This window comes from Pan troglodytes, chromosome 4, assembly GCF_028858775.2.
Source record: "Pan troglodytes isolate AG18354 chromosome 4, NHGRI_mPanTro3-v2.0_pri, whole genome shotgun sequence".
Classification (NCBI taxonomy): domain Eukaryota; kingdom Metazoa; phylum Chordata; class Mammalia; order Primates; family Hominidae; genus Pan; species Pan troglodytes.
Window position 1 is genome coordinate 59,644,513 of NC_072402.2, and position 19,852 is coordinate 59,664,364.

Genomic DNA, 19,852 nt, shown 5'->3' on the forward strand with positions numbered 1-19,852 from the left:
TTTTTTTTGGCTTAGGACCGTCTTGGCAATGCAGGCTCTTTTTTGGTTCCATATGAACTTTAAAGTAGTTTTTTCCAATTCTGTGAAGAAAGTCAATGGTAGCTTGATGGGGATGGCATTGAATCTATAAATTACCTTGGGCAGTATGGCCATTTTCACAATATTGATTCTTCCTATCCATGAGCATGGAATGTTCTTCCATTTGTTTGTATCCTCTTTTATTTCATTGAGCAGTGGTTTGTAGTTCTCCTTGAAGAGGTCCTTCACATCTGTTGTAAGTTGGATTCCTAGATATTTTATTCTCTTTGAAGCAATTGTGAATGGGAGTTCACTCATGATTTGGCTCTCTATTTGTCTGTTATTGGTGTATAGGAACGCTTGTGACTTTTGCACATTGATTTTGTATCCTGAGACTTTGCTGACATTGCTCATTAGCTTAAGGAGATTTTGGGCTGAGACAATGGGGTTTTCTAAATATGTAATCATGTCATCTGCAAACAGAGACAATTTGACTTCCTATTTTCCTAATTGAATACCCTTTATTTCTTTCTCCTACCTGATTGCCCTGGGCAGAACTTCCAACACTATGTTGAATAGGAGTGGTGAGAGAGGGCATCCCTGTCTTGTGCCAGTTTTCAAAGGGAATTCTTCCAGTTTTTGTCCATTCAGTAAGATATTGGCTGTGGGTTTGTCATAAATAGCTCTTATTATTTTGAGATACGTCCCATGAATATGTAATTTATTGAGAGTTTTTAGCATGAATGGCTGTTGAATTTTGTCAAAGACCTTTTCTGCATCTATTGAGATAATCATGTGGTTTTTATCTTTGGTTCTGTTTATATGCTGGATTATGTTTATTGATTTTTGTATGTTGAACCAGCCTTGCATCCCAGGGATGAAGCCCACTTAATCATGGTGGGTAAGCTTTTTGATGTGCTGCTGGAGTTGGTTTGTCAGTATTTTATTGAGGATTTTTGCATTGATGTTCATCAGGGATATTGGTCTAAAATTGTTTTTTTGTTGTGTCTCTGCCAGGCTTTGGTATCAGGATGATGCTGGCCTCATAACATGAGTTAGGGAGGATTCCCTCTTTTTCTATTGATTGGAATAGTTTCAGAAGGAATGGTACCAGCTCCTCCTTGTACCTCTGGTAGAATTTGGCTGTGAATCCGTCTGGTCCTGGACTTTTTTTGATTGGTAAGCTATTAATTATTGCCTCAATTTCTGAACTTGTTATTGGTCTATTCAGGGATTCAACTTCTTCCGGATTTAGTCTTGTGAGGGTGTATGTGTCCAGGAATTTATCCATTTCTTCTAGATTTTCTAGTTTATTTGCATAGAGGTGTTTATAGTAGTCTCTGATGGAAGTTTGTATTCCTGTGGGATCGGTGGTGATATCCCCTTTATCATTTTTTGTTGCATCTATTTGATTCTTCTCTATTTTCTTCTTTATAAGTCTTGCTAGTGGTCTATCAATTTTGTTGATCTTTTCAAAAAACCAGCTCCTAGATTCATTGATTTCTTGAAGGGTTTTTTGTGTTTCTATCTCCTTCAGTTCTTCTCTGATCTTAGTTATTTCTTGCCTTCTGCTAGCTTCTGAACGTGTTTGCTCTTGCTTCTCTAGTTCTTTTAATTGTGATGCTAGGGTGTCAATTTTAGATCTTTCCTGCTTTCTCTTGTGGGCATTTAGTGCTATAAATTTCCCTCTACAAACTGATTTAAATGTATCCCAGAGATTCTGATATGTTGTGTCTTTGTTCTCATTGGTTTGAAAGAACATTTTTATTTCTGCCTTCATTTTGTTATTTACCCAGTAGTCATTCAGGAGCAGGTTGTTCAGTTTCCATGTAGTTGTTTGGTTTTGAGTGAGTTTGTTAATCCTGAGTTCTAGTTTGATTGCACTGTGGTCTGAAAGACAGTTTGTTATAATTTCTGTTCTTTTACATTTGTTGAGGCATGCTTTACTTCCAACTATGTGGTCAATTTTGGAATAAGAGCAATGTGGTGTTGAGAAAAATGTATATTCTGTTGATTTGGGGTGGAGAGTTCTGTAGATGTCTGTTAGGTCCACTTGGTGCAGAGCTGAGTTCAATTCCTGGATATCCTTGTTAACTTTCTGTCTTGTTGATCTGTCTAATGTTGACAGTGGGGTGTTAAATCCTCTCATTATTATTGTGTGGGAGTCTAAGTCTCTTTGTAGATCTCTAAGGACTTGCTTTATGAATCTGGGTGCTCCTTTATTGGGTGCATATATATTTAAGATATTTAGCTCTTCTTGTTGAAATGATCCCTTTACCATTATGTAATGGCCTTCTTTGTCTCTTTTGATCTTTGTTGGTTTAAAGTCTGTTTTATCTGAGACTAGGATTGCAACCCCTGCCTTTTTTTGCTTTCCATTTGCTTGGTAGATCTTTCTCCATCCCTTTATTTTGAGTCTATGTGTGTCTCTGCAAGTGAGATGGGTCTCCTGAATACAGCACACTGATGGGTCTTGACTCTTTATCCAACTTGCCAGTCTGTGTCTTTTAATTGGAGCATTTAGCCCATTTACATTTAAGGTTAATATTGTTATGTGTGAATTTGATCTTGTCATTACGATGTTAGCTGGTTATTTTGCTCGTTAGTTGATGCAGTTTCTTCCTAGCATTGATAAGTCTTTACAATTTGTAATGTTTTTACATTACATGCTTTCTTCCAGTTGATCAAATCAGCTACTGAAGCTTGTGCATTCATCACGTAGTTCTCATGCCATGGTTTTCAGCTCCATCAGGTCATTTAAGGACTTCTCAACACCGGTTATTCCAGTTAGCCATTTGTCTAATCTTTTTTCAACGTTTTTAGCTTCTTTGCATTGGGTTTGAACTTCCTACTTTAGCTCGGAGAAGTTTGATCGTCTGAAGCCTTCTTCTCTCAACTCATCAAAGTCATTCTCCATCCAGCTTTATTCCTTTGCTGGTGAGGAGCTGTGTTCCTTTGCAGGGGGAGATGTGCTCTGATTTTTAGAATTTTCAGCTTTTCTGCTCTGTTTTTTCCCCATCTTTGTGGTTTTATCTACCTCTGGTCTTTGATGATGGTGACATACAGATGTGGTTTTGGTGTGGATGTCCTTTCTGTTTGTTAGTTTTCCTTCTACAGTCAGGATCCTCAGCTGCAAGTCTGTTGGAGTTTGCTGGAGGTCCACTCCAGACCCTGTTTGCCTGGGTATCAGCAGCGGAGGCTGCAGAACAGCAAATATTGCTGAACAGTAAATGTTGCTTCCTGATCGTTCCTCTGGAAGGTTCGTCTCAGAGGGGTACCCAGCTGTGTGAGGTGTCAATCTGCCCCTACTGGGGGGTGCCTCCAAGTCAGGCTACTCAAGGGTCAGGGACCCACTTGAGGAGGCAGTCTCTCTGTTCTCAGATCTCAAACTCCATACTGGGAGAACCACTACTCTCTTCAAAGCTGTCAGACAGGGACATTTAAGTCTGCAGAGGTTTCTGCTGCCTTTTGTTTGGCTATGCCCTGCCCCCAGAGGTGGAGTCTACAGAGGCAGGCAGGCCTCCTTGAGCTGCAGTGGGCTCCACCCAGTTTGAGCTTCCTGGCCTCTTTGTTTACCTACTGAAGCCTCAGCAATGGTGGGCGCCCCTCCCCTGAGCCTCGCTGCTGCCTTGCAGTTCAATCTCAGACTGCTGTGCTAGCAATGAGTGAGGCTCCATGGGCGTGGGACCCTCTGAGCCAGGTACGGGATATAATCTCCTGGTGTGCCATTTGCTAAGACCATTGGAAAAGTGCAATATTAGGGTGGGAGTGACCCGATTTTCCAGGTGCCGTTTGTCACCCCTTCCCTTGGCTAGGAAAGGGAATTCCCTGACCCCTTGCTCTCCTTGGGTGAGGCGATACCTCACCCTGCTTCAGCTCACACTCAGTGGGCTGCACCCACTGTCCTTCCCTGACTGTCAGACGAGCCCCAGTGAGATGAACCCAGTACCTCAGTTGGAAATGCAGAAATCACCCATCTTCTTTGTTGCTCACACTGGGAGCTGTAGACTGGAGCTGTTCCTATTTGGCCATCTTGGAACTGCCCTTCAGTCTTCTAAATTTTTAATGTTGGTTGATGAGTCAGTTGATTGAATAATCTGTACAACAAACCCCTATGACAGAAGTTTACCTATGTAACAAATCTGCACTTGTAACCCTGAACTTAAAATAAAGGTTAAAAAAAAGAATAAAAAGACCAGAACAAGACTGAACTTTGTTTAAATTCCTCTATGTCTGTTCTTGTACCAGTACCATGCTGTTTTGGTTACTGTAGGCCTGTAGCATAGTTTGAAGTCAGGTAGTGTGATGCCTCCAGCTTTGTTCTTTTTGCTTAGTGTTGCCTTGGCTATTCAGGCTCTTTTTTTTGGTTTTATATGAATTTTAAAATAGTTTTTACTAGTTCTGTGAAGAATGTCAATGACAGTTTAATGGGAATAGCACTGAATCCATAAATTTCTTTGGGCAGTATAGGCTTTTTAATGGTAAATGATATTGATTCTTCCTATCATCCAGGTATTAAGCCTAGAACTCATTGGTTGTTTTTCCTGATCCTCCCACCCTCCACCCTCTGAAAGGCCTGAGTGTGTGTTGTTCTCCTCTGTGTGTCCATGTGTTCTCATCATTTTGTTCCCACTTACAAATCAGAACATGTGGTATTTGGTTTTATGTTCTTGTAGTTTGCTAAGAATAATGGCCTCCAGCTCCATCCATGTCTTTGCAAAGGACATGATCTCGTTTTTTTATGGCTGCATAGTACTTCATGGTGTATATATATCACATTTTATTTTTCCAGTCTATCATTGATGGACATTTAGGTTGACTCCATGTCTTTGCTCTTGTGAATAGTGCTGCAACAAACATATGTGTGCACATGTCTTTATAACAGAATGATTTATATTTCTTTGGGTATATACCCAGTAATGGAATGGTTGGGTAGAATGGTTATCCCAGCACCATTTATTAAAAAGGGAATCCTTTCCCCACTGTTTGTTTTTGTCAGCTTTGTTGAAGATCAGATGGTTGTAGGTGTGTAGCCTTATTTCTGGGCTTTCTATTTTATTTCACTGTCTATGTGTCTGTTTTTATAACAGTACCATGCTGCTTTGGTTACTGTAGCCCTGTAATATAATTTGAAGTTGGATAGCATGACGCCTCCAGCTTTGTTCTTTTTGCTTAAGATTGCCTTGGCAATTCAGGCTCTTTGTTGGTTCCATATGAATTTTAAAATAGTTTTTTTCTAGTTCTGTGAAGAATGTCATTTGTAGTTTGACAGGAATAGCATTGAATCTATAAATTGCATTATAACATTAAATCTATAAATGGCAGTATGGTCATCTTAATGATATTGATTCTTCTTGTTTATGAGCATGGAATATTTTTCCACTTGTTTTTGTCATTTCTGATTTATTTGAGCAGTATTTTGTAGCTCTTCTTGTAGAGATCTTCACCTCCCTGGTTAGCTGTATTCCTAGGTATTTTATTATTTTTGTGGCAATTGTGAATCAAAGTTTGTTCGTGATTTGGCTCTTGACTTGTTTGTTTTTGGTGTATAGGAATGATAGTGATTTTTGCACATCAGTTTTGTATCCTGAGACTTTGCTAAAGTTATTTATCTGCTTAAGAAGCTTTTGGGCTGAGATGATGGGGTTTTCTAGATATAGGATCCTGTTATCTGCAAATAGGGATAGTTGGACTTCCTCTCTTCCTATTTGAATGCTGTTTATTTTTCTTGCCTGATTGCCCTGGCCAGAACTTCCAATACTATGTTGAATAGGAGTGGTGAGAGAGGACATCCTTGTTTTGTGCTGGTTTTCAAGGAGAATGCTTCCAGCGTTTGCCCATTCAGTATGATGTTGGCTGTGGGTTTCTCATATATAGCTGTTATCATTTTTGAGGTATGTTCCTTTAATACCTAGTTTATTGAGAGTTTTTAACATGAATGGATGTTGAATTTTATTAAAAGCCTTTTCTGTATCTGTGGGGATAATCATGTGGTTTTTGTCTTTAGTTCTGTTTATGTGATGAATCACATTTATTGATTTGCATATGTTGAACCAACCTTGCTTCCTGGGGATGAAGCCTTCCTGATTGTGGTGGATAAGCTTTTTGATGTGCTGCTGGATTCAGTTTGTCAGTATTTTGTTGAGGATTTTTGCATCAGTGTTCATCAAGGATATTGGCTTGAAGTTTTTGTTTGTTTGTTTGTTTGTTTCCATCTCTGTCAAGTTTTGGTATCAGGATGATGCTGGCCTCGTAGAATGAGTTGGGGAGGAGTTCCTCCTTTTCAATTTTTTAGAATAGTTTCAGTAGGAATGGTACCAGTTCTTCTTTGTACATCTGGTGGAATTCAGCTGTGAATTCATTTTGTCCTGGCCTTTTTTTGGTTGGTAGGCTATTCATTACTGCCTCAATTTCAGAACTCATTATTGGTCTGTTCAGGGATTCAGTTTCTTCCTGGTTCAGTCTTGGGATGGTGTATGTGTCCAGGAATTTATCCAATTCTTCTAGATTTTATGGCTTATGTGCCCAGAAGTGTTTATAATATTCTTGGATAGTTGTTTGCATTTCTGTGGGGTCAGGGGTAACATCCCCCTTTTCATTTCTGATTGTGTTTATTTAAATCTTCTCTCTTTTCTTCTTTATTAGTCTAGCTAGTGGGCTATCTATTTTATTATTTTTTTCAAAAGACCGGCTCCTGATTCATTGGTCTTTTGAATGTTTTTTCATGTCTCTATCTCCTTCAGTTCAGCTCTGATTTTGGTTATTTCTTGTCTTCTGCTGGCTTTGAGATTTGTTTGCTCTTGGTTCTCTAGCTCTTATAGTTGTGATGTTAGGTTGTTAACTTGAGATCTTTCTAACATTTTGATGTGGGCATTTAGTGCTATAAATTTCCCTATTAACACCGTGTTTGCTGTCCCAAAGATTTTGGTATGTTGAATCTTTTTTATCATTAGTTTCAAAGAACTTGATTCCTGCTTTAATTTCATTATTTACCCCAATGTCTTTCAGGAGTAGTTTATTCAATTTCTATGTAATTGTATGGTTTTAAGTGAATTTCTTAGTCTTGAGTTCTAATTTGCCTGCACTGCTGTCTGAGAGACTGTTTGTTATGATTTCAGTTCTTTTGCGTTTGCTGAGGAGTGTTTTACCTCTGATTATGTGACCAATTTTAGAATAAGCGCCATGAGGTCATAAGAAGAATGTATATGCTGTTGTTTTTGGGTGGAGAGTTCTATAGATGTCTATCAAGTCTGCTTGACCCAGAGCTGAGTTCAGGTCCTAAATATATTTGTCTAATATTGTCAGTGGGATGCTAAAGTCTCCCACTATTATTTTGTGTAAGTCTAAGTCTCTTTGAAGGTCTTTAAGAACTTACTTTATGAATCTGAGTGCTCCTGTGTTGGGTACATATATATTTAGAATACTTAGATCTTCTTGTTCAATTGAACACTTTATCTTTATGTAATGCCCTTCTTCGTCTTTTTTGATCTTTGTTGGTTTAAAGTTTGTTTTGTCACAAACTAGGATTGCAACCCCTACTTTTTTCTGTTTTCCATTTGCTTGGTGGATTTTCCTCCATCCTTTTATTTTGAGCCTATGTGTGTCACTGCATGTGAGATGGGTCTTTTGAAGATAGCATACCAATGGGTCTTGCTTCTTTATCCGCTTGCCACTCTGTGTCTTTTAGTTGGGGCATTTAGCCCATTTACATTTAAGGTTAGTATTGATATATGTGGATTTGATCTTCTCATCATGATATTAGCTGGCTTTTTGCAGACTTGTTTATGTGGTTGCTTTGTAACATCACTGGTCTGTGTGCTTCAGTGTGTTTTTGTAGTGGCTGGTAATGGTCTTTCCTTTTCATATTTAGTGCTTCCTTCAGGAGCTCTTTTAAGGAATTTCTGGTGGTGATGAATTCCCTCAGCATTTGCTTGTCTGAAAAGGATCTTACTTCTCCTTCACTTATGAAGCTTATTTTGGGGTATGAAATTCTTGTTTGGAATTTCTTTTCTTTAAGAATGTTGAATATTGGCCCCCAATCTGTTCTGGCTTATACAGTTTCTGCTGAGAGGTCCATTATTATAGTCTGGTGGGCTTTCCTTTGTAGGTGACCTGGACTTCTCTAGCTGCCCTTAACATTTTTTCTTTCACTTGGACCTTGGAGAATCTGATGATTATGTGTCTTGGGGATGATCTTCTTGTGGAGTATCTTAATGAGGTTCTCTGCATTTCCTGAATTTGAATGTTGGCCTGTCTAGCTATGTTGGGGAAGAATGTAACTGACCTGATAGAGCTGAAAAACACACTATAAGAATTTCATAATACAATCACTGGATGATATCCTGAAATATGTTTTCCAAATTGGTTCCATTCTCCCCATCTCTTTCAAGTACACCAATCAGTCATAGATTTGGTCTTTTTACATAATCCCATTCTCCTGTTTTTTGAGGTTTTGTTCGGTCCTTTTTATTCTTTTTTCTCTATTCTTGTATGCCTGTCTTATTTCAGAAAGACAGCCTTCAAGCTCTGAGATTCTTTCCTCTGCTTGGTCTATTCTGTTACTAATACTTGTGATTGCATTATGAAATTCTTGTAGTGTGTTTTTCAGCTCTATCAGGTCAGTTACATTCTTCACTATACTGACTATTTTCTCTGCCAGCTCCTGCAATGTTTTATCATGATTTTTAGTTTCCCCCCATTGGGTTACAATGTGCTCATTTAGCTCAGTGAACTTCATTAGTATCCACATTCTGAAGCCTGTTTCTGTCATTTGAGCCATCTCAGTTTCAGCCTGGTTCTGAACCCTTGCTAGAGAGAGGCTGCAGTCATTTGGACAAAAGAGGGCACTCTGGTTTTTTGAGTTTTCAGCATTCTTGTGCTGATTTTTTCACATCATTGTGGGCTTATCTATCTTCAATCTTTGAGGTTGCTGACCTTTGGATGGTTTTATTTTTATTTTATTTGAACAGTCTGGCCACTTTTCCATTGGGCTCCTGTGGTTTGCTTGGGGTCTGCTCCAGTCCCTAGTTACCTCAGATTTTCCAGTACCTGGAAGTATCACAAGCAAAGGCTGTGAAACAGCAAAGATGGCAGCCTGCCCTTTCCTCTGGGAGCTCTGTCCCAGGGAGGTATGGACTTGTTGCTGGTCCAAATGCAACTGTAGGAGGTGGCTGGAGATCCTGGCTGGGCCTCTCGCCCTAGTCAGGAGGAATGGGATTGGGAACCTGCTTAAAGAAGCAGTCTGGCCATGCCTTTGTAGAGCAGCTGTGCTGTGCTGGGGTACCACTTCTGAACAGGCTGGAACATCTAAGTCTCCCAAACAGCCTGCCCATACCCCCAGGAACTTTGTCCTAGGGAGAATTCATACCACTGTAGGCCAGAGAACATTGGCAGGGATGGCTGGAGGCCCCAGTTGGAAGGTCCTGCCGAGTGAGGAGGAACAGATTGGGGACTTGCTTAAAGAAGTAGTCTGGCCACATTTTGGTAAAGTAGCTGTGCTGTGCCAGGGGTCCCCTTCCATCCCTGGTTGTTTTGGACTCTCCAAAGCCTCCAGGATGGAACGGCTGAGTTGCACAAACAGGAAAAATGGAGGCCCATCCCTTCCCCCAGGAAATCCATCTCAGGTGGTTGTGACACTGTTGCGGGTGGCTGGCTGGAATTCCAAGTGGTGAATCTTATCCTGTGAGGCACTGTGGAAGTGGGGCCTGCAGAATGTCACTGCTTGGCCCCCTGGATTCAGCCTCTTTCCTAAAGGTATGCACAGAGGACTAACCTCCCACTTTGCTGGGTTACTTTTCCCGGGTACTTTTGCCAGGAAGCCCAGAGCTGGAGTATGTAAAGCTCCTGGGCCTCTGTGCATGCCTGAGAGGCTGATCTGCCGAGACTCCATGTAGTTCTGTTTGTCAGACTGATGGCCCTGGTGGAGTGGGTTCATGAGGGATCTCCTGAGCTGAGGGTTGCAAAGATTTGTCAGAGAAACGTGATTTCCTGGGGTTGCACATTTACTCACCACTTCCGTGGGAGGAGGAAGTTCCCTTGGCTCCATGTTGCTCCTGGGTGGGCCATCATTTTGCCTTGCTTTTCTCTGTTCTCTGTGGGTCGAATTGCTTCCTTGATTAGTCCCAATGCGAGTACCTGGATGTTTCAGTCGAAGGTGCTGTGTTTACTTGCCCCTTTCATTCCTCTCTGTGAGAGCCACGAACCCTAGCTGCTTCTAGTCGGCCATCTTGATCACTCGCCCTCTTTTTTTTTTTTTTTTTTAAGAGATGGGGTTTCTCACTATGTTGTCCAGGCTGAACTCAAATTCCTGGGTTCAAGTAATCCTCTGCCTAAGCCTCCCAAGTAGCTGGGACTGTAGGCATATACCATCTTGCCCAGCTTTAGTTCTGGTATATGACTTCTAAGGGCCTTTGAACACTAAGGTGTACTGTTAATAACCAAGGGGTTATGTGGTATGCTAAGTTTCTGGGACTTTCCGGACCACAGAACAGTTCTTTTTATAGAGCATAGTTTTCACAGATTCTACAGAACTCAGGATGGAAGACGCTGTGAGGATTTTTCCCACTCCCAGAATGTCAACCATCAACTGCATTGTGGATTTTTTTTTCTCCCTTGACCTCTCTTCATAATATTGCTCCAACAACTTTTTCTTCTACTGCTCTCCTCTTACTTCCTTACTGTTAAGTAAAAATTGATTATTTTCTACTCACTGACTCCATGCCAGTCAAGCACTTACCCTATTACTCACGTGTTATGGGAAATGCCACTTTCTCCACAGTGTTTTCTGATCATTCCAGATGGAAGTGCTTTTTCCTTTTTCTAAAAGTAGTAGGGACCCATAGAAGTGACAGAGTCAACATCTTGCACAATATTATTATATTTTCATATTTTCCCTATTTATCTCTCTGTTCATCTCTGAGATTGGTAACTTCCTGAGGGCTGCATCTATGCACTTTGTACCAGCAAGAAATACTCTGAACTGAAAATAACAGGGAATCTAACAGAAATGGACTTAAACAATGAGGAAATTCCTTTTATCGCATAATAAGAAGCTCAGAGGGAAGGTGGCACCAGGGTTGATCAATACAGTGCTCAATGTTGCTATCAAGACTCTGATGTGCTTTCCCAGTCCTCATACTCACTAACCTTGTGTCCCAGGTGTCACATCTGGCCACAACAAGGATAAAGGGAAGGAGGGAGCAGCTGTTCCTATAGGTGCCTTTTAGGATTGCACATTTTCCCAAGAAGCACCTCTCCCCTCTCACATCTCACTGGACAGAACAACATCACATGCTTTCCTGAAGCCAGTCACCAGCAAGGGAATAGAATTTTCCATTGGACTGACTTAGACATATCAGCCGAGTTGGGATTTGGGTCATCATCACTGAGGAAGACAGACATGAACAAAATAAATGTTCCATCAGCAAGGTTGGGAATAGCATATGTTACACCTTAATATTCTTCTGTTTAGCCTCCACAGAGTACACTGTACATTCTATAGACTTGCTAAGTGAGTAAACAAACGGTTGTGCCAAATGCATTTAGTCAAGATTTTATAACTTGTCATTTGTCGACTACCTTTCCTGACTTTCTATGGGGAAGATTAAAAATTTACCTTACAGTGGAAATATTCACAGGTGAACATTTATAGTTGTTAATTGTATATTCTAAATACTAAAGCCTTTTCTCCCTGTATTCTTTACACCAGTAATATCAGGAACTAGGGTTATAATAGAGTCATTCTGAATAAAGGTCTCCAAGGGAATTCACAATGATAAAATAAAAATAACATAAAATAGATTCTAAATTAAGATTTTCATTGTTTTCCTCAACAAAATTTTAATGTTGAGAAGCTTCTTTTCTATTTGCTTATGTCCAAGATAGCAACCATATTTCACTGTAAGTGATTTGATGCCAATAGTTGAATCAGTCTGTATTTTAACTTAGTATTTCCTCCAGACATTCTTTGAACATGTGTCAACAGGAAAGAACATGTTTCAAAATCCACTTCTGCCCATTTCTCTCTTAATAAACAAAATGAAGTTTCAATATCTGTCTTTTAGTTCCCTCCATGCTTTCTGAAATTTGCCAAAAAACACAGAATTACCAGAACTGGTCAAATCGATTCAAGATCAAATTTGGAAGCAGGTCATGAATCCTGCCATCTCCACTCTCAGTGTTTCTGTTTCTCTGAACAGTCCTCTTCTGCAAGGGTTTAATTGTCAGCAAATATCCACCAACATCTCACTGCTCAAGAATAATTTAAAGTGTTGTCACTTTTCAGTGTATTCTCATTTTATTTAGTGTTTCTTAAATATTAAAAAAATTGAAAATTCAGAGGAAGGATTTCCACTGATGAGATGCCCAGAGTGATGACAGGGATGGAGATAGTTTGGATTGAGAATATTCCGTGTTCCTGTTAAATCACACCACATGGGCATCACCTGCTTTGAGTATGTAACAGTCTGGCATTAGGCATGATGTTTTGTTTTTGCATGTTGTTGGGTCACAGATGAGCCAGAAGCCTTTGCGTGGTTGTTGCCCGGGGATATTTAAAACTGTCACACTGGAAGGACTAAGCAAATGCATTTTCTGCCCAATGTGTATGTATGTTATGTGGAAGATGAGTAGAGAAATATTTTAAAGTTTGGATTTCAGTCAGAAAGTACTATTTTCACTAACATCAGTTTTAAACACCTCTCTGAAGAAGCAAAGAACCTAAAGAGTGAGGTCCCCAGGCAGAGGATGGAGCATCCAGTCTACAGATTGCATTCACATGCACATATACACATGCACACATGAGCGCACACAGGTATACAAGCCATTTCCAATGTAATAAATAATAAGACTAATGGAAGTCGGGCAGTAGCATAGCGTGATGTTAGGGAAGAAGGTCTAGTCCCAGAGTGGTACTTCCCCTATGTTCCTAACTTGCTTTAAGAACAAAGTCTTCTGGAGTCAGAGTCAGAAAAATGTCCTCGTGACTCACTCAATAGGACCCAAGGACCCAAGCCAGCAGGTTACAGTACTGGCTGATATTCGCAAAAAACAAAACCAAAAACAACCCAAATCAAAGCCGAGAATGCTTGTTGTGGAATCCAAACCGAAGTGCTCAAAGTGTTCTATAAGACAAGGAAGTTTTCAACAACTCATAATTCAGGGAGGAAGGAAAACTCTTCTAGCAGACAAGTCACGTTCCATCCCAGACATCTAGAACACTTCCATTGTTTATTCTTAAGGCTTTTATTCCCAGATGTTGTTTTGTGAATGTGTCAGAAGAGATCCAGGGAAGGGAGACTGCTGATGAGGCAGATTATGTGCATCCAAATGACCAATACACTTGCAGAAAAGGGTCAGAAAACTGATGGGAAATCTCTGGGTCAAAAACTAGCAGATGGTAAACCTATCTTCCATTTTAGAAATAACTTTTTGGGGGAAATCCCTTCATTTTCAAATTTTAAAGTAGTAATAACAATCACTGGCAACAATTGGCACCCTGAACTATATTTTCAACTTACTAAATAAAGATTACTCTTCTGATGGGAAAACAAGGAATAAAAGAAGCAGGCAGCCAGCATTTTGCCAAGTAAATCAGAGCAAAGCCAAGACTCCGTAGCAATTTAGCAATGAAGGCTCAATCCCTGCTGAAATTTATACTATAGAGAGAGAGTCAAGTAAGTCCCGGACATAAAACAAGATCAACAAGGAACATACATAGAAGGATTATCAGAATGTGGACAATGCAAGTAAGAGACGAGAGATAATTCAGACAAATCTACAACAGGGATTATTCTTTTATTTATTTATTTTTTAAATTATACTTTGAGTTCTAGGGTACATGTGCACAACGTGCAGGTTTGTTACATATGTATACATGTGCCATGTCGGTGTGCTGCACCCATTAACTCATTATTTACATTAGGTATTTCTCTTAATGCTATCCCTCCCCCTTCCCCACATCCCATGACAGGTCCTGATGTGTGATGTGTGTTGTTCCCTGCCCTGTGTCCATGTGTTCTCATTGTTCAATTCCCACCTATGAGTGAGAACATGCGGTGTTTGGTTTTCTGTCCTTGCAAGAGTTTGCTCAGAATGATGGTTTCCAGCTTCATCCATGTCCCTACAAAGGACATGAACTCATCCTTTTTTATGGCTGCATAGTATTCCATGGTGTATATGTACCACATTTTCTTAATCCAGTCTGTCATTAATGACATTTGGGTTGGTTCCAAGTTTTTGCTACTGTGAATGGTGTTGCAATAAACATACGTGTGCATGTGAATTTATAGTAGCACGATTTATAATCCTGTGGGTATATACCCAGTAATGGGATGGCTGGGTCAAATGGTATTTCTAGTTCTAGATCCTTGGGGAATCGCCACACTGTCTTCTGCAATGGTTCAACTAGCTTACAGTCCCACCAACAGTGTAAAAGTGTTCCTATTTCTCCACATCCTCTCCAGCACCTGTTGTTTCCTGACTTTCTAATGATTGCCATTCTAACTTGTGTGAGATGGTATCTCATTGTGGTTTTCATTTGCATTTCTCTGTTGATCAGTGATGATGAGCATTTTTCCATGTGTCTGTTGGCTGCATAAATGTCTTCTTTTGAGAAGTGTCTGTTCATATCCTTTGCCCACTTTTTGATGGGGTTGTTTGATTTTTTCTTGTAACTTTATTTGAGTTCTTTGTAGATTCTGGTTATTAGCCCTTTGTCAAATAGGTAGATTGCAAAGATTTTCTCTCATTCTGTAGGTTGCCTGTTCACTCTGATGGTAGTTTCTTTTGCAGTGCAGAAGCTCTTTAGTTTAATTAGATCCCATTAATTAGATCTATTTTGGCTTTTGTTGCCACTGCTTTTGGTGTTTTAGTCATGAAGTCCTTGCCCATGCCTATGTCCTGAATGGTATTGCCTAGGTTTTCTTCTACAGGTTTTATGGCTATAGGTGTAATATTTAAGTCTTTAATCCATCTTGAGTTAATTTTTGTATAAGGTATAAGGAAGGGATGCAGTTTCAGCTTTCTACATATGGCTAGCCAGTTTTCCCAGCACCATTTATTAAACAGGGAATCCTTTCCCCATTTCTTGTTTTTGTCACGTTCAGCAAAGATCAGATGGTTGTAGATGTGTAGTGTTATTTCTGAGGCCTCTGTTCTGTCCCATTAGTCTATATCTCTGTTTTGGTACCAGTACCATGCTATTTTGGTTACTGTAGCCTTGTAGTATAGTTCGAAGCCAGGTATCATGATGCCTCCAGCTTTATTCTTTTTGCTTAGGATTGTCTTGACAATACAGGCTCTTTTTTCATTCCATATGAATTTTAAAGTAGCTTTTTCCAATTCTGTGAAGAAAGTCATTGGTAGCTTGATGGGGATGGCATTGAATCTATAAATTACCTTGGGCAGTATGGCCATTGTCACAATATTGATTCTTCCTATCCATGAGCATGGAATGTTCTTCCATTTGTTTGTGTCCTCTTTTATTTCATTGAGCAGTGGTTTGTAATTCTCCTTGAAGAGGTCCTTCACATCCCTTGTAAGTTGGATTCCTAGATATTTTATTCTCTTTGAAGCAATTGTAAATGGGAGTTCACTCATGGTTTGGCTCTCTGTTTGTCTGTTATTGGTGTATAAGAATGCTTGTGATTTTTGCACATTGATTTTGTATCCTGAGACTTTGCTGATGTTGCCTATCAGCTTAAGGAGATTTTGGGCTGAGACGATGGGGTTTTCTAGATATACAATCATGTCATCCGCAAACAGGGACAATTTGACTTCCTCTTTTCCTAATTGAATACCCTTTATTTCCTTCTCCTACCTGATTGCCCTGGCCAGAACCTCTAACACTATATTGAATAGGAGTTGTGAGAGAGGGCATCCCTGTCTTGTGCCAGTTTTCAAAGGGAATCCTTCCAGTTTTTGTCCATTCAGTATGATATTGGCTGTAGGTTTGTAATAAATAGCTCTTATTATTTTGAGATATGTCCCATCAATACCTAGTTTATTGAGAGTTTTTAGCACGAAGGGCTGTTGAATTTTGTCAAATGCCTTTTCCGTGTCTATTGAGATAATCATGTGGTTTTTGTCTTTGGTTCTGTTTATGTGATGAATTACATTATTGACTTGCATATGTTGAACCAGACTTGCATCCCAGGGATGAAGCCAACTTGATTATGGTGGATAAGCTTTTTTATGTACTGCTGGAGTCGGCTTGCCAGTATTTTATTGAAGATTTTTGCTTCGATTTTCATCAGGGATATTGGTCTAAAATTCTCTTTTTTTGTTGTGTCTCTGCCAGGCTTTGGTATCAGGATGATGCTGGCCTCATAAAATGAGTTAGGGAGGATTCCCTTTTTTTCTATTTATTGGAATAGTTTCAGAAAGAATGGTACCAGCTCCTCCTTGTACCTCTGGTAGAATTTGGCTGTGAATCCATCTGGTCCTGGACTTTTTTTTGTTGGTAGGCTATTAATTATTGCCTCAATTTCAGAGCCTGTTATTGGTCTATTCAGGGATTCAACTTCTTCTTGGTTTAGTCTTGTGAGGGTGTATGTGTCCAGGAATTTATCCATTTCTTCTAGATTTTCTATTTTATTTGTGTAGAGGTGTTTATAGTATTCTCTGATGGTAGTTTGTATTTCTGTGGGATCGGTGGTGATAACCCCTTTATCATTTTTTATTGCATCTATTTGATTCTTCTCTCTTTTCTTCTTTGTTAGTCTTGCTAGTGGCCTATTTTGCTAATTTTTTCAAAAAACCACCTCCTGGATTCATTGATGTTTTGAAGGATGTTTTGTGTTTCTATCTCCTTCAGTTCTTCTCTGATCTTAGTTATTTCTTGCCTTCTGTTAGCTTTTGAATGTGTTTGCTCTTGCTTCTCTAGTTCTTTTAATTGTAATGTTAGGGTGTTGATTTTAGATCTTGCCTTCTTTCTCTTGTGGGCATTTAGTGCTTTAAATTTCCCTCTACACACTGATTTAAATGTGTCCCAGAGATTCTGATATGTTGTGTCTTTGTTCTCATTGGTTTGAAAGAACATCTTTATTTCTGCCTTCATTTCATTATTTACCCAGTAGTCATTCAGGAGCAGGTTGTTCAGTTTCCATGTAGTTGTTTGGTTTTGAGTGAGTTTGTTAATCCTGAGTTCTAGTTTGATTGCACTGTGGTCTGAGAGACAGTTTGTTGTGATTTCTGTTCTTTAACATTTGCTTAGGAGTTCTTTACTTCCAACTATGTGGTCAATTTTGGAATAAGTGCGATGTGGTGCTCAGAAGAATGTATATTCTGTTGATTTGGGGTGGAGAGTTCTGTAGATGTCTATGAGGTCTGCTTGGTGCAGAGCTGAGTTCAAGTCAACAGGGATTATTCTTGTATTAGTTCTTTTTCATGCTGCTGATAAAGACATACACAAGACTGGGTAATCTGCAAAGAAAAAGAGGTTTAATGTACTCACAGATCCACGTGGCTGGGGAGGCCTCACAATCATGGCGGAAGGTGAAAGGCATGTCTTACACGGTGGCAGCCAAGAGAGAATGAGAGCCAAGGGAAAGACAAAACCCCTTATAAAAACATCAGACATTGTGAGACTTATTCTCTACCACGAGAAGAGTATGGGGGAAACTGCCCCCATGATTCAATTATCTTCCACTGAATCCCTCCCACAACACGTGGGAATTATGGCAGCTACAATTCAAGATGAGATTTGGATGTGGACACAGCCAACCCATACCAACTCTGTTTTCTCGAATTCGTTAGTGAATACAAAGTATATATCTGAACCTGCACCATTATACTATTTTGGAGTATGTATATATACACATATGGGTATGTTTATATATGTGTTTTTCAAGGTAATTGTTTAGTAAACTTGATATAAATGGATTAAATTATTATTAATAGGTCCTTTTACTGTTTAGCATCTTGATTTAAAGAAATAGCTCATGTAGGATGACTCTCCAGGCAGAACAAAACCCACCTGAGTATGGAAGCAAATTATAGCACTTCTTTTCCTAAGCATGGAAGTCCATTACAACACTTCTTTCAGGATGTTGTTTTAACAAAGCACATAAACATGTCTGGATGGATCACAAGTGTTAGAACCACTGTGATTCCTCTTTCAGTCAGATCCTGTCAGCATTATTATTATTTTTTTTTGAGACAAGGTCTTGTTGTGTTGCCTGGAGTACAGTGGTGAGATCTCAGCTCACTGCAACCTCCATTTTCAGGGCTCAAGCAGTCCTCCCACATCAGCCTTCTGAGCAGCTGAGACTACAGGGATGTACCATCATGCCCCATTAATTTTTGTATTTCTGGTAGAGACAGAGTTTTGCCATATTGCCCAGTCTGGTCTCAAACTCCTGGGCTCAAGTGATCCTTCTGCCTCAGTCTCCCAAAGTGCTGGGATTATAGGCGTGTGCCACCATGCCCGGCCCCTGTCAGAAAACTGAATCTCACTCAGGTGGTTCAGATAAGAGATTTAATAAGGGGACAACTCACAGACGGTCAGGCAGGGCTGAGGGACTTGAGGCACCCAGTGACATGCAAAGGCAGGAAGCTGCTCCGGATAGCCCAGCAAGAGCTGAGCTGTGGAGGAGGGGCTGCTCAGCAGGATCTGTAAGCACTGAGGGATACAGGCCCTGCTAGAAACGAAGGCCAGAGCATAGGGAAGAGATACCATGGCCCCGGTCTCCTCCTCTGATCCTCTGTGGGTGTCTCCTAAAGGCCAAACCCAGCCAGATGCCGAGGGTAGGGGTACCTGGGTGATATAGTCCATAGAGGGCATAAGGCAGGGCAAGAAAGAGTGGAGATTGGATTTGCGGTGGGTAGGGACAAATGGAGAAAACCCACATGATACTTTAGAAATTTGTTATTTGTGCTCAGATAGAAAAGTCCAAATCCCTTCTCTGGCCATAGGCAGGGCCTAGGTGGGCAACGTGGGTGGTAGGTATGTGACTGTATGGAGCGGCCCTCATCTGGTAGAGGTGACGGTTAGCTTGTTAAATGTGATTGGCTGTTCTCCCCTGAAAAGATGGGCCTCTCCATGGAAGCCTAGATGCGCCAGTGCTTATGACAAACAATCCTGGTCAGCCTATGATCAAGCCAGGAGAGGGGCTGGTGCTTCTCCCACCACGAATGCTGCCTTGGGGTATTCTTCAGCTAGCTTACACATCCTGGAGCCGCAAGCCTCAGTTTCAGCCCCCACTGTGCCGGGAAAGAGCAGCCTCTCCTAAGCATGCATGCTGAGTGATGGTACAGGGCCGGAGTTAGGTACTGACACGTCATGTTAGTCTTGTGTCCCATTTCTGATCACACCAGGGAAGGAGCTGGAAAGCTGTACAGACCAAAGTCTAGTTCTGTTTGACTCCCTGTGCATTGCTCTACGTGGGTCACAGGGAAACTGATCCTGTCTCCCCTGGGAACTGCTTTGTCCGATCTTGTGTGTGTGGACTACTTTGCCATTTGCTCTTGTTTGCAAGATGCTGGGGCTGAAGCTCAGGATAGCATGGGTGGCAGCAGGGCTCCCACAGCTGACATGGACAGTTCTCCTGTTCCCCAGACCTCTAGCCAGCACCTCCTTTAATCAACTGCATGCCAGCTCATGGGGCCAAGACGACTGCACACCACTCAGCTATGATGTTTTGCAAAGTGAGATGATCAGTGGGATGAATACTGAATGTTGTGACCCAGCATGTTTGGCATTAATCCCTCACCTGTGGCTCAGTGGGCAGACTTCACAATGGGCTGACAAATTAAAAAGGAAAAGCAAAATAGACGTGCCCATGAAAAACACAGTTACATAATTGCCCTTGAATAAATTAGTAATATTTATTTATGG